The 14,396-nt window shown below is 39.0% G+C and overlaps 1 pseudogene; it reads right to left on the bottom strand.

The window, feature by feature from the left end:
- Positions 1-1,933: 1,933 nt before the first annotated feature.
- LOC135197175 (uncharacterized) overlaps positions 1,934-14,396 on the bottom strand; it is a 33,281-nt pseudogene continuing 20,818 nt past the window's right edge.

Genomic DNA, 14,396 nt, shown 5'->3' with positions numbered 1-14,396 from the left:
ATAGATTTCGATACTCGTTAACTACAGTATACCGTTGAGGACAGACTTTCTTAGCAGACACCGAAGACCAGAGGAAATGTTGAAGAAGTTTCCTCTAATCATTCAAAAGTTTTCAAAGTTTTTATATTTGGATGACTATACTCTGTTTTTTTCCATCTGTCCATCCGCCTGTGGTGTTTTCGCATGGTAACACTGCGTCCCGGGCTTTAATAGTTACGCTATGTCAAAATTTTAGGTAAATAAAAGGATATCTGGGTGTACATTTGCAACTGAAAAGTGTTTTAATAATTTACTGTATGCGAATTACACCGTTAATATTCGAAATAGGATATTATTTAAAGCCCGGGACGCAGTGTTACCATGCGCAAACACCACAGGCGGATGGACAGATAGAAAAAAACAGAGTAATAGTGCTACATGATTTACGTGGCTAAAAATCGCAAATTTCAATACTCCAGCCTCATCAAAGTCGGATGAACCGTCCTCGAGATTATAAAAAAAAAAACTGACAGAAACATACGACAGAAAATGTAAACTACTATTTCGGCTGCAAATATCCTTCATGCCTATACTCTGTTTTTTTCCATCTGTCCACCCGCCTGTGGTGTATGCGTATGGTAACACTGTGTCCCGGGCTTTAGATAGTTACATTCATTTTACACTCACAATACCTAATAATAATATCCTATTTCGAATATAAACTTTTCAGTTGCAAATGTACACCCAGATATCCTATTATTTACCTAAAACTTACATATAGCGTAAATATTTAAAGCTCGGGACGCAGTGTTACCATGCAAAGACACCACAGGCGGATGGACCGATGGAAAAAAACAGAGTATAGTTAGGCCTAGTAGTCAATTTGACTCCTTTACCTACAAATGATTCACAGATATTTCTACTGACAAGATTATCATCTTATTAATCAATACAAGCATGCGAGACATAGAATATCAATCAGTAGTACATACCAACATAGGCCTAATCCTGCACCTTCTGGAGTTTGCTCCTTTCTAATGCGTCCATATTTTGGAGTTGATGTTGATTTGCGGCTGGATATTCTGCACACACCAGCAATCTCGATCTTTTAATGGCATCTTGTCGTTAAAAAAAGCAGTCATACCATTTGTTTAGGCCTAAGTCAATGAAATAAAGTCAGAACGACTTCAAACGCACCATCAAACATCGAGTACTAACTTACTAAGGCTCAGTTGCAAAACCAAGCTCGAATGGAAAGTATCGGGCGTTAGAAAGACTTGGATAATCATTACGAAAAATTTATAACACGTAGGTACTAAAGCTTACATTCATGAGATGTATAGCCAAATGGTCATTATTTTATTTCATAGGTGAATTTACCAAACGTTTTTAATTTGGGGCATTGGAAGCAAGTAGGCTACACAGAGGCACAGTACGATTGGCGCCTTACAAGATTGAAACAAGACATAATAGGGACAAACTCGTATTATGGAAATGACTGCATGCATATAGCATTGGCTTCTGCACAATGATTCAAGGCTTGATTTATTCCAGACTTTCCTTATTACCAACGCTTTCAAATTAATTCACTCGTGACAGACCATACAAATTTTGGAAGCTATTACACACAGGAACGCTGTTTCAAGACCAGACAGTATTAAAGACAGACTCACTCTACATCGATTAATTGGTCCTCACGTTGTAAATAAAATCGCAAAATTTAAAAAAGCCAACTTGTAAGTAAGTTTCTTTCAAGTACTTCGACAAGTTAATCAACCGAGAACACTTTTAAACATGAATTGAAGCTAGTTACATATAGCGCAGGAAATCGAACGCGTGGATGACACACAGTCACAAATGAAACTGTTCCGGAATCCGGATTCCGAATTTCCGGACACTTCGGAACACGAAGAGGGTTCAGTCAAAGCAGGTTTCGCCAGCGTGATTACATTCGGAAATGACCATAACAACGAGGGCTGTCCCACTCCGACAGTTCTACCATTATGCGTTATCGCTTTCAAAATGTTTCTCCGGTCTTTCATTTCTCACTGTCCCGTTACGATGAAGCATTAATGAATGAAATCAAGGTAGATCTAAGACGGTATTCTGCGGCGGGCTAGACTATGGCAGTTGACGTTTTTTTAAAAACGGTATTATTAATCGTGGTCCAGTGACAGGCTCACCTAAAAAGGGCCTGATTTGGTTAGTCTTTAGGTGCCTGATTTCGCTCAAGACCATTGTGTCTCCGTTGACCTAGACCTAGGAAGTGAAATGTTTTTGACAAATAAAAAAGACTTACATTAGAAAGGGAGACACTTTGAAATACAGTGAATACACACAATAACAGACCGAGAAAACGAACTGATAACAAAATTGAGTATGGAAACGTCAGAAAAATGTAGTCATGTCATATGGCCTTCTCTATCTCCGTTCATCTTTCTGCAATGATACAAACGCTCCTTTCAGTCAAGGTCATCTTTCTTCATATACAAATATTTCTTTCTGTCAAGTTCATCTTTCTTGCTGTACAAATGTTCCTTCATTTTTCTTTGCATACAATTGCTCTATCCTATGTCTATTCATCTTTGTTACCGAATGGGAAATTCATTGTTCTACCGTTTCTGGTGGGAGTCAAACTGGCATAGCCCATATAGGCCTAAAATGACACATAGAATACTGTGCTAGGAAAAAAAAATTCTCTGCGTGAGGGATCTCGCCCACATCAATGATAGAAAGTAATCTTGTTAATAAAAGATTATGGATATTCCTAGTCTCAAGAAAAGTGAGTCTAGGGCTTCATACACGATTGCCAACACTGTCATGATTTTAAAACTGCTTCACCAAATAATAATAATAATAATAATAATAAGCATGAGGAAGGATAACAAGGAATTGTAGAGTAGGAAAGGCTTTCTTTAAAATAAAGAGAAGTATGAGAGAGCTGAGGGAGAAAATGGAGAGGGTAAAAAATAGGAAAGGGCTATGAAGGCTAATCGGATATGGTTCGGAAATTACTTCCTTCTCAATCAGCGGTGTCTGATCAAGAGCCATAGCATTTTCCAGGAACGACTTCTTGCAGCAACTAATAACATCTTCTTTCGAGACACCTGTCTCAAAGTGTGTCTAATAATTAACTTTTTAGCTTTCTGTAAAAGTACACCATTGAGATGGCATTTGTCTCTCCGTCCGGCTAGAGGGGTGCAAACAGGTATGTTGATCGTCCACCCTCCAATCATTAAACATACCATGCAGCTCTTTAGCCTCGGCGTTTTTTATTTTTTATGTAGGGTTAAAATTAGCCATAATCGTGCTTTTGGCAAAGATATATAGCCCAGTTCACTACCGGGCCGTGGTTAAAGGTTCATGGACCGCGGCTCATACTGCATTATACTAAGACCACCGAAGGATAGATCCATTTTCGGTGGCTTTGATTATACGCTGTCCAGAAAACTCGATTTCTTCGGCGCATTTTTTACTTGTTTATATAATTTTTTTTTTTTTTCAGCACACTTTCATTACCAGAAACGATGATGAACCTTTTTTCTGTAAGTCATCAACATGAGTCGTAGGTCCTTAACTTCATACGCTTCAACTCGGCTCATCAGTATTGTTTTAATCCCACCTACACATTCGGTTAGTACTAATATTGGGAAAAGAAGAAAACAGAAGTTAGTTATTTACAGTTAAATGTAAAATTTAAAAAAGCACAGATAAAATACTTTTTTTTGGAAAATTTAATAAATTACACTTATGAACATTTTCATTATTATTTAGAAGACGAAACCTATTCATATGGAACAATCCCACGGAGCCATTGACTTGAAATTCAAGCTTCCGAAGAATATGGTGTTAATTACCAAGTAAGGGAAAGTAAAGGGAAATGCAGAAAGAAGAGGTCTATTATTAAAAATGAAAGAAATAAATTAATAAATATATAAAACTGTATCAAAAAGTAAAGAGAGTAGGGATGGAGCGTTCTGGTATGCACCAGATCGTGACTGAGACTGAGAGAGAGAGAGAAAGAGTTTGTTTTAGTGAAGCCATGTTATACTTTGCGGGAATTTGGAGAGAGAGAGAGAGAAACGTCGTATAGTTGCCTCCCTGTGCTTGTTTTACAGACACGAGCAGTTTTACAACGATGAATTACAGCTTTTTACAGTAAAGGGGTAAGTGATGGAGGGAAACGCATTTTGCACTGGTTACTCAACACTGACAGAAAATGGGCGACCACGCTATGGAACATGAATAGCACGCACTAACTTCTGAAAAAGCATTTTTGTGGACAAGACAATCACCAATCCAAGCAGTTCAGACTAAAAGTAATTCATTTTGCATCAAGGGAGAGTGAGCAACTCTCCACCAACTGTTTCTTCCCATCTACTGCCAAGCTTTGGAATTCTCTAACTGCTTTCTTAATTAGTAGGGATAAAAATACTCCACCAAATGTTTCTTCCCATCCACTGCCAAACTTTGGAATTATCTACCTGCTTTTTTAATTTGTAAGGATAAAAATAGTCATTAGGCTGCCCATTTACTCGTAAAAATAAGTGGATCTTTAATAGAAATATTAGTCCTAGATAACGACCCCCGAAAACCCTAGGAGGTCATTGTCTAGGAAAGATGCAAAAGTCATTTGCAATGCTCGCTACCCCAATAGAGTAAATTCTATTGTCCGTGAATTAAATATGCCAAGAATCGAGATTTTACCAGCAAAATACTCAGTTAGTCCCCCCTGGAACTTTCCAGAGGTATAATTTTGTAGATATTTTAATTTTACAAAGACAGAATTGTCCAGTGAGGCCATGCGGTCAATATTTTTAGAACAATCTTTGCAACATGATAACTCCACTGCAGTTTTCACGGATGGCTCAAAGTCAGATGCTGGCGTCGGCTTTGGTGTAGCCTTCCCTGATGTAGAGAGAAGCTGCAGGCTATCATCAGTTGCATCGATTTTTACAGCAGAATTATATGGAATTTTAAAGGCTTTAAAGGAAGTTTTAATTCGGAATGAAAGTAATTTTATTATATATTGTGACTAAAGAAGTGTTCTTCAGTCGCTGGAATCTTTTAACCCTTTAAACCCTCTGATTTTAGATATATTGGAATGGCTGCTTTACTGAAAAGAAGAGGGAAAGAAATAAAGTTCTGTTGGGTGCCTTCTCATGTTGGGGTGGCTGGGAATGAGAAAGCTGACCAACTTGCAAAGTCTGCGGTCAGCTCCCCCAGAACCCACAAGATGCCTAATACCATAAAGGGATTTGTATCATCTAGTAGGTCAGAGAATCAAAAAATGTTGGCAGTCCCAGTGGGAGGATATTTTAAATAATAAACAAATGCGTAGTATCACGTCATCACTGTCTCCTTGGTCATATCCGTATATGCCAAGGAGACAAGAGACGATGTTGTGCAGATTGAGGATTGGACATACAAGACTCACACATGGGTTCTTGATGTCTCGTGAAAATCCTCCGTTTTGCGAGAACTGTACTGTGCCCTTGACTGTGAGACATTTGCTGGTTGAATGTCCCAGACTTGGGAATTTGAGACATAGGTTCCTGTCTTGGGGTCGTGACAGAGTACGTAATTTTATCCTAGCTACAATTCTTGGAAAGGATTGTAATATAGACCAGTTATATATTTTTGTGAGGGAGGCGGGCCTCCTCAACCAAATTTAAATTATACATAGGTTGTCTATGTAAGAACTTATATATATGAACAAAATTTTTATATAATATACTTATAGATATTTTTATATGAAATTTATCAAAAATTTAATTGTTTATATTTAATTTGTTTCGGTGTCAATTACCCAGAAGTTGTAACGCCAGATATAATACACAATCAATCAATCAATTACCTCAATTGCAAGGCGAAACAATCAGCAAAGGTCCCAAGACGTCATCCTACAGAACACTTGGAAACCAAATCTGTTCTCAACATTATTATAACTTCCACACCAAGTTGCTTTTTCCACAGAATGGTATAAATTTGAATTCATAAAAATGTGAAATATATTTACATCCAGTGAGCAGAATCACTTTGTGACTGAATCCCGTATTGAGTCGACTACACACTCAAGCATTCACACCTATAGTAGATTCACATCAACCGTTGATTGGCTGTTGATAAGCCAATCACAAGACTGGAAACTCCCAGTCTTTCTCGAGAGAGACCACATAGGCAGGATGTACGTTCCACCTATCCTGAGGGATACTTTAGAGAGATGTAGGTATCCCTCTGGGAGGTGGCACATACATCCTGCCTATGTGAACTCTCGAGAGAAACTGAGAGTTTCCAGCCATGTGACTGGCTTATCAACAGTCAATCAGGAGCATCATAAAGGACTGGCCTAGACATCAGATGCATGGCTGATGTGAATCTACTACTATAGGACTACAGGTGTACGCGTGCGTCACTAGGCGCTCATTCCCTAACGACCTAAATGCCCGAGGAGACTGCCCACTTTCCAAAGGCCCGCTCCCAGGCTCTTCAGGTAAGCGTGAACGTCAATCGACTTGGGCCGTGGGTATTGGCTCTCGGGGTATCGGGTGGTGCAGTTGTTGACTTCCCCCCACCAGCGACCCAGGTCGGGGATGCGAGCTTCGGTGACGTCACTGTGAAGCTTCTGGCAGAGATCGCAGAACGGGACGGGGATCACGACGCTCCAGTAGTTCCGCCACAGGTGGTAGGTGGCGTACTCGGCGTCAGACGACGCTATCCTGTAAAAAAAGGAAGAAGAAGGGAAAGCTGTTGAAACTCGGACAACAAAAATGATCAACTTTCAGTAGTTTCTCGGTAACTACAAATGCTCCAAACGTAGGCGGCTTTTAATTAATTAATCGAGGGAGAGAGAATGATAATTGAAATTAATTATTCATTCGGCCTTTCCTGGAACTGAGAGATGAAAGGGGAGGACCTACTACGGAGGAACCCCGAAAAAACGGGGGTTGTACTATAGCTAAGCCGTGGGGTTGTCATTCCTTTGAAATGACGTGACTGACGTTGGGGTGACTGAATTTAGAGACGGTTTGAAAAGTTCACTATCCTTTACACACTTTACTCTGTTTTTTTCCATCTGTCCATCCGCCTGTGGTGTTTGCGCATGGTAACACTGCGTCCTGGGCTTTCAATAATATCCCATTTCGAATATTAATGGTGTAATGTGCATACAGTAAATTATTAAAACACTTTTCAGTTGCAAATGTATACCCAGATATCCTTTTATTTACCTAAAACTTACACATAGCTATACTATTTAAAGCCCGGGATGCAGTGTTACCATGCGCGACCACCAGAGGCGGATGGACAGATGAAAAAAAAAAAACAGAGAATAGTACTCAACTCTGAAAATGATAGTAATGATTAAAAAAAGAAAAAAAACGTAAAGTGTTGCTAGTGCAGGCTGATTGGATAACTTTGTTTATTGTTTGTTTCTGAGTTGCAAAATTTTGAAGATTAAGTTAAGACAACGTACTATAGTAGATTCACATCAACCGTGCGTCTACAAGCATTTCTGTCCTCAATCCACAGGAATGAACGATCAAGTTTCCAAAACGGGATAACTTCAGTTGCATCTACCTTAATTAAGTGTCGTGGGCCGACTCTTGGGAGACGCTGTTGTGAATTAATGACATTGGAATTTTTATTCCTTTTGGTTGTATCGTTTTTCATTTGATTTATTCCTTCCGTCATGACTCAGTCCTGTGTAGAGTTGTATTATTACTGTCAATAACAAATTTCTCTCTTGTTTTCGACCTCTAGAAGCTATAGTAGATTCACATCAACCGTGCATGTGATGCCTAGGCCCGCCCCTTACGACGCTCCTGATTGGCTGTTGATAAGCCAGTCACCGGGCTGGAAACTCTCAGTCTCTTGAAAGAGTTCACATAGGCATGATGTAACAGCCTATCAGGACCGTCGTAAGGGACTGGCCTAGACATCAGATGCACGGCTGGTGTGAATCTACAATAGCTTCTAGAGGCCGAAAACAAAGAGAGAAATTTGTTATTGACAGTAATTATACATCTCTACATATGACTGAGTCGTGACGGGAGGAATAAATCTAATAAAAAAAAACGATACAACCAAAAGGAATAAAAATGAAACTTCCACAAGAACAAAACACCAAACCAATGAAACCTACGTTGCAGTATAATCATCCACAAAAGGCTTCCCTTCCCATCAGCAAAAAAGAAATCTCAAATTCCAACGTCATTAATTCACAACAGCGTCTCCGAAGAGTCGGCTTAGGACACTTAATTAATGTGGATGCAACTGAAGTTATCACGTTTTGGAAACTTGATCGTTGATTCCTGTGGATTGAGGACTGAAATGTTTGTAGAGGAGAGAGAGAGAGAGAGAGAGAGAGAGAGAGAGGAGAGAGAGAGAGAGAGAGAGAGAGAGAGAGAGAGAGAGAGACTGGACATCAAATGTTAGATACATAGATACGAGACGAGAATGTGAAACGTGAATGAAGTGTGATTTTATGAAAGGAGAATGTTGATATGAATAGAGGAAGAATGGTACGAGTATATTGTTGATTCGTGTAGGGATGGAATGAAACATAGAGTTTAGCCAAAAGGCCAAGCACTGGGACCTACGAGGTCTTTCAGCGCTGGCGAGGAAATTGTGAGTCGGTGGGTCTGAAAGGTTTACTAAGAGGAGGAAAACCTCGCAGTTGCAATAAGAAATACTTGTTAGGAGAGGGTGGGTAGCAATATGGAAGAAAGAGAATACGAAAGGCGGTACAGTAAAAGGAATGAAAGGAGTTGCAGCTAGGGCCCGAAGGGTTGCTGCAAAGAACCTTTAGGAATAACATTGACGGCACTAACCCCTACAGGATTGATTCGTATAGGAATCTAGGAGTAAATATAGCAAAATATGGGCTACCCGAGCGCCAGAGCTCGTGTTGGCATAAGGCCAGGTATATCTAACAGAAGGATTATAGTCCTGAGTGATTGTAGGTGGAGCAACAAAGGTAGAAGGGTCTATGCAAAAGATCGGGGAGAGGCTTGAATTGTTTATGGAAGCCAAGACGGTTGTGTGAAAAAAAAAATTGTTGAGCTAACTCTCCGTTTGGGAAGTGAAGTGAGGATATCGAATATATATGAATGAAAAAAATTGCAGCTGTTGAGATGAAATGTTTGCAGGGTAAATATTGATAGAAAAAAAAGTGGCAAGATGGAAAAAATAGATATGGAGGAGGAATGGATAATAAACTACATCATGCGGAGATATTGGAGGACGATAGGTTGGTGGGAGAAAGAAAGACAAAGTGATTGATTGGCTGGTGACCACCAAGAAATGAAAGTCGCCGATAGAGCATAAGCCCTTTCAAAATTTTTCTTATAGCCGGCATGGTAATACATTTGTAGCCACCCTCCTCCTAAAGAAAAGGTGTAAGGTGGATATATAGGCATGCTCTTTTGCCGTCATTCAGTTGTCTCCTCCAGCAAACAGGGTAAGGATCACCGCTATTTTCATACGAAACTCTGAATCGTAGATGAACACCTTATGCAAAATATTTTCCAATATTTCCTAGACAGTGGCCTGCAAGGGTTTCAACCCGGCATGTATCCACCTCTGCGGCATGTTTAGTACAATCCCGTTGACCTGGTATGTATCCTTGGGGCGTGTTTACTACAATTCCACTGGCACAGTATATGTATCCACCTTTCCGGTGTGTTTAGTACAATCCCGTTGGGGATGACCGTAAAAACATAAACAAAAGACTGTAAGCATCATAAAGAAATATTAATCCCAATTATGATGGGGGCACTATCTAGGAAAGATCCAGATTTTCAAAACACTAACTGTTGCATACACAGAAAAGGTTCATCAACCGTGCGTCAACCCAACCTACACAAACCATAGTATATAGAAAACGGGTGCTCCCCATTCTATCTACTTCGACACAAACTGCGCTACTCGCCTCTATCTTGAACGCGCTCTCTTGCTGCTTGTAACCTTTGGACTCCATCTGTCTTCTCTTCCCCTTCCCCAACGCTTGAAATTGTAGTATACCATTTGCATCAACGCTCTCAAAGCAATCTGACCCATTCCTTTCTCCTCAACTAACCTTTGGTCATTCCTCTGGCACATCCCTACCTACATTTCTCTCCTTTTCAATTTCTCTTATACCACAAATGACATTTAAGAATGTTCTCTCTACAGCTTCTACCCTCTTTCTTTCACTCGCATTTAGCATCCACTCCTCACTTCAATAGAAGAGAATTGATTGAAAAACATATCAACCATCCGACTTATATATATATATATATATATATATATATATATATATATATATATATATATATATATATATATAATGTGCTTGTGTATATATTTGTTTATCGCACTGCACTGAAAAAATGTACTGTTAAAAGATTATATAAGGAGGGCTTGATAATTCTGCGCAAACGAGAAAGACAGAGAGAATATAAAAGACAAAAATTTCTTTACAGAAAAACAACTCTCCCAAATTCGTTGCCGTACTTCCAAATATTGTAAAAGGGACTCCAGCGTCCCTTCCCAGCGAACTGGAAAGCTTCTATTTTCCCCCAAACCTTTTCATTTCCGGGGATGTTGTACTGAGCTCGGCTAAGAGCTCGGAAAGCTCCCTTCTTGTTCAGTAAAAAGGGAGAAATATATAGGAAGCAGGATTGTTGACGTCATCGAGGAATTAACATTTTCTCTCTCTCTCTCTCTCTCTCTCCAGTTTGTTGTCGTATGGTTCTTGAATAGACTCATAACCAAAGTTTTAGTCTAGATATATTTTGTACTGTACCCGGCAGGACCGCTATGACTCTCCTTAGGACGCTCGGACCAAGGCCACCAAGAGAAATCCAATGGAAATAAAATAGTCAAAGAAGAGCTTGAGAAAAAAAAAAAAAAAAAACTAGGTCTATTGAATTACTAAAACTTGCAGGAGTCAGTTGGAAGCGCAGTCAACCATGACGTAAGAAAACGTTCTTTTCAAGTTGTGCTTCGGGTAGCTCTCTCTCTCTCTCTCTCTCTGTCTCTCTCTTCCTGATGAACTAAGCTACTCGTTGAAATTAATTCTCTCTCCATCTCTCAAGAAAAAAAAACGAACCAATGATCTAAAAATAAAGACTAGATAGGGCCTGTATTGTTCGAACAGGTGAAATGTACGTCTTCCAGCTGAGCCACTCGTTGAAATTAAATCTCTCTCTCTCTCTCTCTCTCTCTCTCTCTCGCGCTCAGAAAAGGATCATCAGCTACTCCGAAAATATGGGAAGAAGCCTGTAAAGATTGGCTCCCATCGCTCGAGCGGCGAGGCAGAATAATAAATCCCGGAGCGCCACGACTACTGAGTTTGGGGTCAATGAATCGAACGGTACAACAGCAAAATGAATCATCTTCGCTTCAGATGCCTTGGTCTCTATTTGCTGCTTTTTCCACGTCCGTTGTTTTTCCAGAGACGATCGTTCTTTCGTGTATAACATCCTGCTACTTGTTATTTCCATTTTATAATTTTGTTTATCCTCGTTTTCCTCTTTTGCACTTCCTTATACATTTGTTTCACTCCATTCTTCTGCTCCTTTCTCCTCGTCTCCACTCACTTTATATATTTTCTTCTTCTTTTGTATTTCAGTAGGAGATCTGGCTTCTTTTACTTCTCCTTTCTCGGCCTCTGCTCCTCCTTCTACTCCTCTTTATTTTATTCCTTCCATCTCCAAAATTATCCTTTAGTCAATGGAGTTTTTCAATAATCCCTTTACTGTCAGATTTGAATCGGTAATCTCTGTATTGAAACACTCAAAATATCCCTCGGTTAAAGAGCTTGTCTCTAATCTCTCAACGGATGGACTTCATTCAGTAATCTCTCAGTTAATGGACTTTATTCAGTAATCTCTGCCAGTGGACTTCATTTAGTAATCTCTCAGCCAGTGGACTTCAGTCAGTAATCTATCAGTTGGACTTCATTCAGTAATCTCTCGGTCAATGGACTTCATTCAGTAACCTCACAGTCAATGGACTTCATTAATCTCTCATCGTCCCATTGATTCCACCTGACCTTTCCATCCAACCTTTCCAAATCTTGGTAATCTCCAGGTAATCCCTTCCCTTTAACGTCAGTAATTACCTGTCCCACCTTACGTCACTCCAAATCAGTTCGCCGTGACACCGATTCCCCGATTACGAGACCGAAGAAAGACATTGATCATCGATCCCTAATTCTGAGAGAGAGAGAGAGAGAGAGAGAGAGAGAGAGAGAGAGAGAGAGAGAGAGTTAGGTAGTCATAGAAGAAGCATACGACAACGACGCACCTGGAGAGAGAGAGGAGAGAGAGAGAGAGAGAGAGAGAGAGTACACGACGTTGTGGAATTGATTATAAAAGAACCATAAGACAACAAACTGGAGAGAAGAGAGAGAGAGAGAGAGAGAGAGAGAGAGAGAGAGAGAGAGAGAGAGAGAGAATCCGGCTTTAAGGTACAATAGAGAAGAACTTGGGGATGTCTATTATTATTTTTCCTCTTTCTTTTGATTTATGGACTTTCGTTTCAAACAAAGATAGTTCTCTTGAATACTCGGACGGAAATATCCAGATAAACCAATTAATAAACACGCGCTTGGAAAGTTCCTCAATAAAAATAATTATTTTCCTCTTCAACGGTGAATTTAATAGAGGGTACCAAATTATCTAACTTGTCTAAAAAAAAACTGTTCAAATTTTCGCACATGGGCCTAATACAGAATATGTCATCAACTTCGTACCGAAACCAAAGACATATTCTGTGTTTGGCCCATATGTGAAAATTTGAACAGTTTTTTTTTTTTAGACAAGTTAGAGAGTTTGGTACCTTCTATTAAATTCACCGTTGAAGAAGAAAATAATTGCTTATCATCGTTTTTAGATGTTTTGGTTCATAGAAGGGATAGAAGCTTTGCGTTTGCTGTTTACAGGAAACCCACCAACCTCTGTTATTATCCACTATTATTCAGATCACCATGTTTTTAAGGATTATTATCCACTATTATTCAGATCACCATGTTTTTAAGGACTTTAAGGATATGCAGTCCGGAATTCCTAGACTCGGAATTTTGTAAAGTTTATGACGCAGGAAATAGGTTAAAATACCCAAAGTTTTTTTTCGATAAATCTATATGTATATATATATATATATATATATATATATATATATATATATATATATATATGTGTGTGTGTGTGTGTGTGTGTGTGTGTGTGTGTGTGTGTGTGTGTGTGTGTATGACTGGTAAAAATGTTCTGTTACAACAGAATTCCATCTAATAAAAAGGAGCCCATAAAAACGCCAAAATATAGAGAAAATACTATATTTCAGACTGCTTTTCTCATTCACCTACCTGAAGAGTGAGACAGCAGTCTCTGAAATGTAGTATTTTCTCTCTATATTTTGGCGTTTTTATGGGCTCCTTTTATTATATATATATATATATATATATATATATATATATATATATATATATATACATCTTCTGTATAATAAAAAAAAGGATTATCCACGATCTAGAAGTTTAGCTAACTATTCTTTTCCTGAAGCCACCGTGTTAAGGGTTAATAAAATTCTCTACGAAAAACAATAAAAAAAAATATATGAAAAATTATTTCCTCAACGCGGAGAGTTCAGGAGAAAAGAAAAATGTTTGATGGAAAAAAATGTTTGAGGAGAAAAAATGTTTGAGGGGAAAAAAAATGTTTGAGGTAGAAAAAAAGTAAAAAAAAAAAAGACCTTTCATATCTGGAATGAATTATTTTCTCCTGACTAACGTCGTGGGAGGTTGAAGCCTGTGTCAACTCAAGTCTTCGTCAAATTTATATGCCTATACCAATGTCTTACTACAGGGAAATATCTCTCTCTCTCTCTCTCTCTCTCTCTCTCTCTCTCTCTCTCTCTCTCTCTCTCTCTCTCTCTTTCCTCTTCTTCTTCTTCAAAGGGAATACTCGTATTGAATTAATTCAATAGGGAATAAAGTCAATCCTGGCAAAAAGTGATAGGCCTACCGCGAAGAGGGAATGTTATGAACTACAGATTAACCCCAGCCTTGCTCTTAAAAAGAATCAGTAGGCCTACCTGATCAATTTTATAGGATGACTAGACTTATAAATGACGGCACACATAAACCCGTCACATTTTTTTTTAATGTTATAGGACGTGTGACCACATAAACAACAAATAAAAATTGCGCCGAAGTTTCTCCGGGGCAATCGAGTTTTCTTTACAGCGGATAATGCTATATGAAACTCTAGCCTCTGCTCGGTGGTGGCCTGTGCTTTCAGACTCACAATCATGCCCAATTTTAAACTTAAATCAAACAAAAACTACCGTGGCTAGAGGGCTGCAATTTGGTGTGTTTGATGATGGAAAGGTGGATGATCAACATACCAATTTGCAGCCCTCTAACCTTGGTA

The sequence above is a fragment of the Macrobrachium nipponense genome, chromosome 18 (genome assembly GCF_015104395.2).
Source record: "Macrobrachium nipponense isolate FS-2020 chromosome 18, ASM1510439v2, whole genome shotgun sequence".
Lineage (NCBI taxonomy): Eukaryota > Metazoa > Arthropoda > Malacostraca > Decapoda > Palaemonidae > Macrobrachium > Macrobrachium nipponense.
The sequence above is the reverse complement of the archived record's forward strand: the minus strand, read 5'-3'. Positions and strand labels throughout refer to the sequence as shown.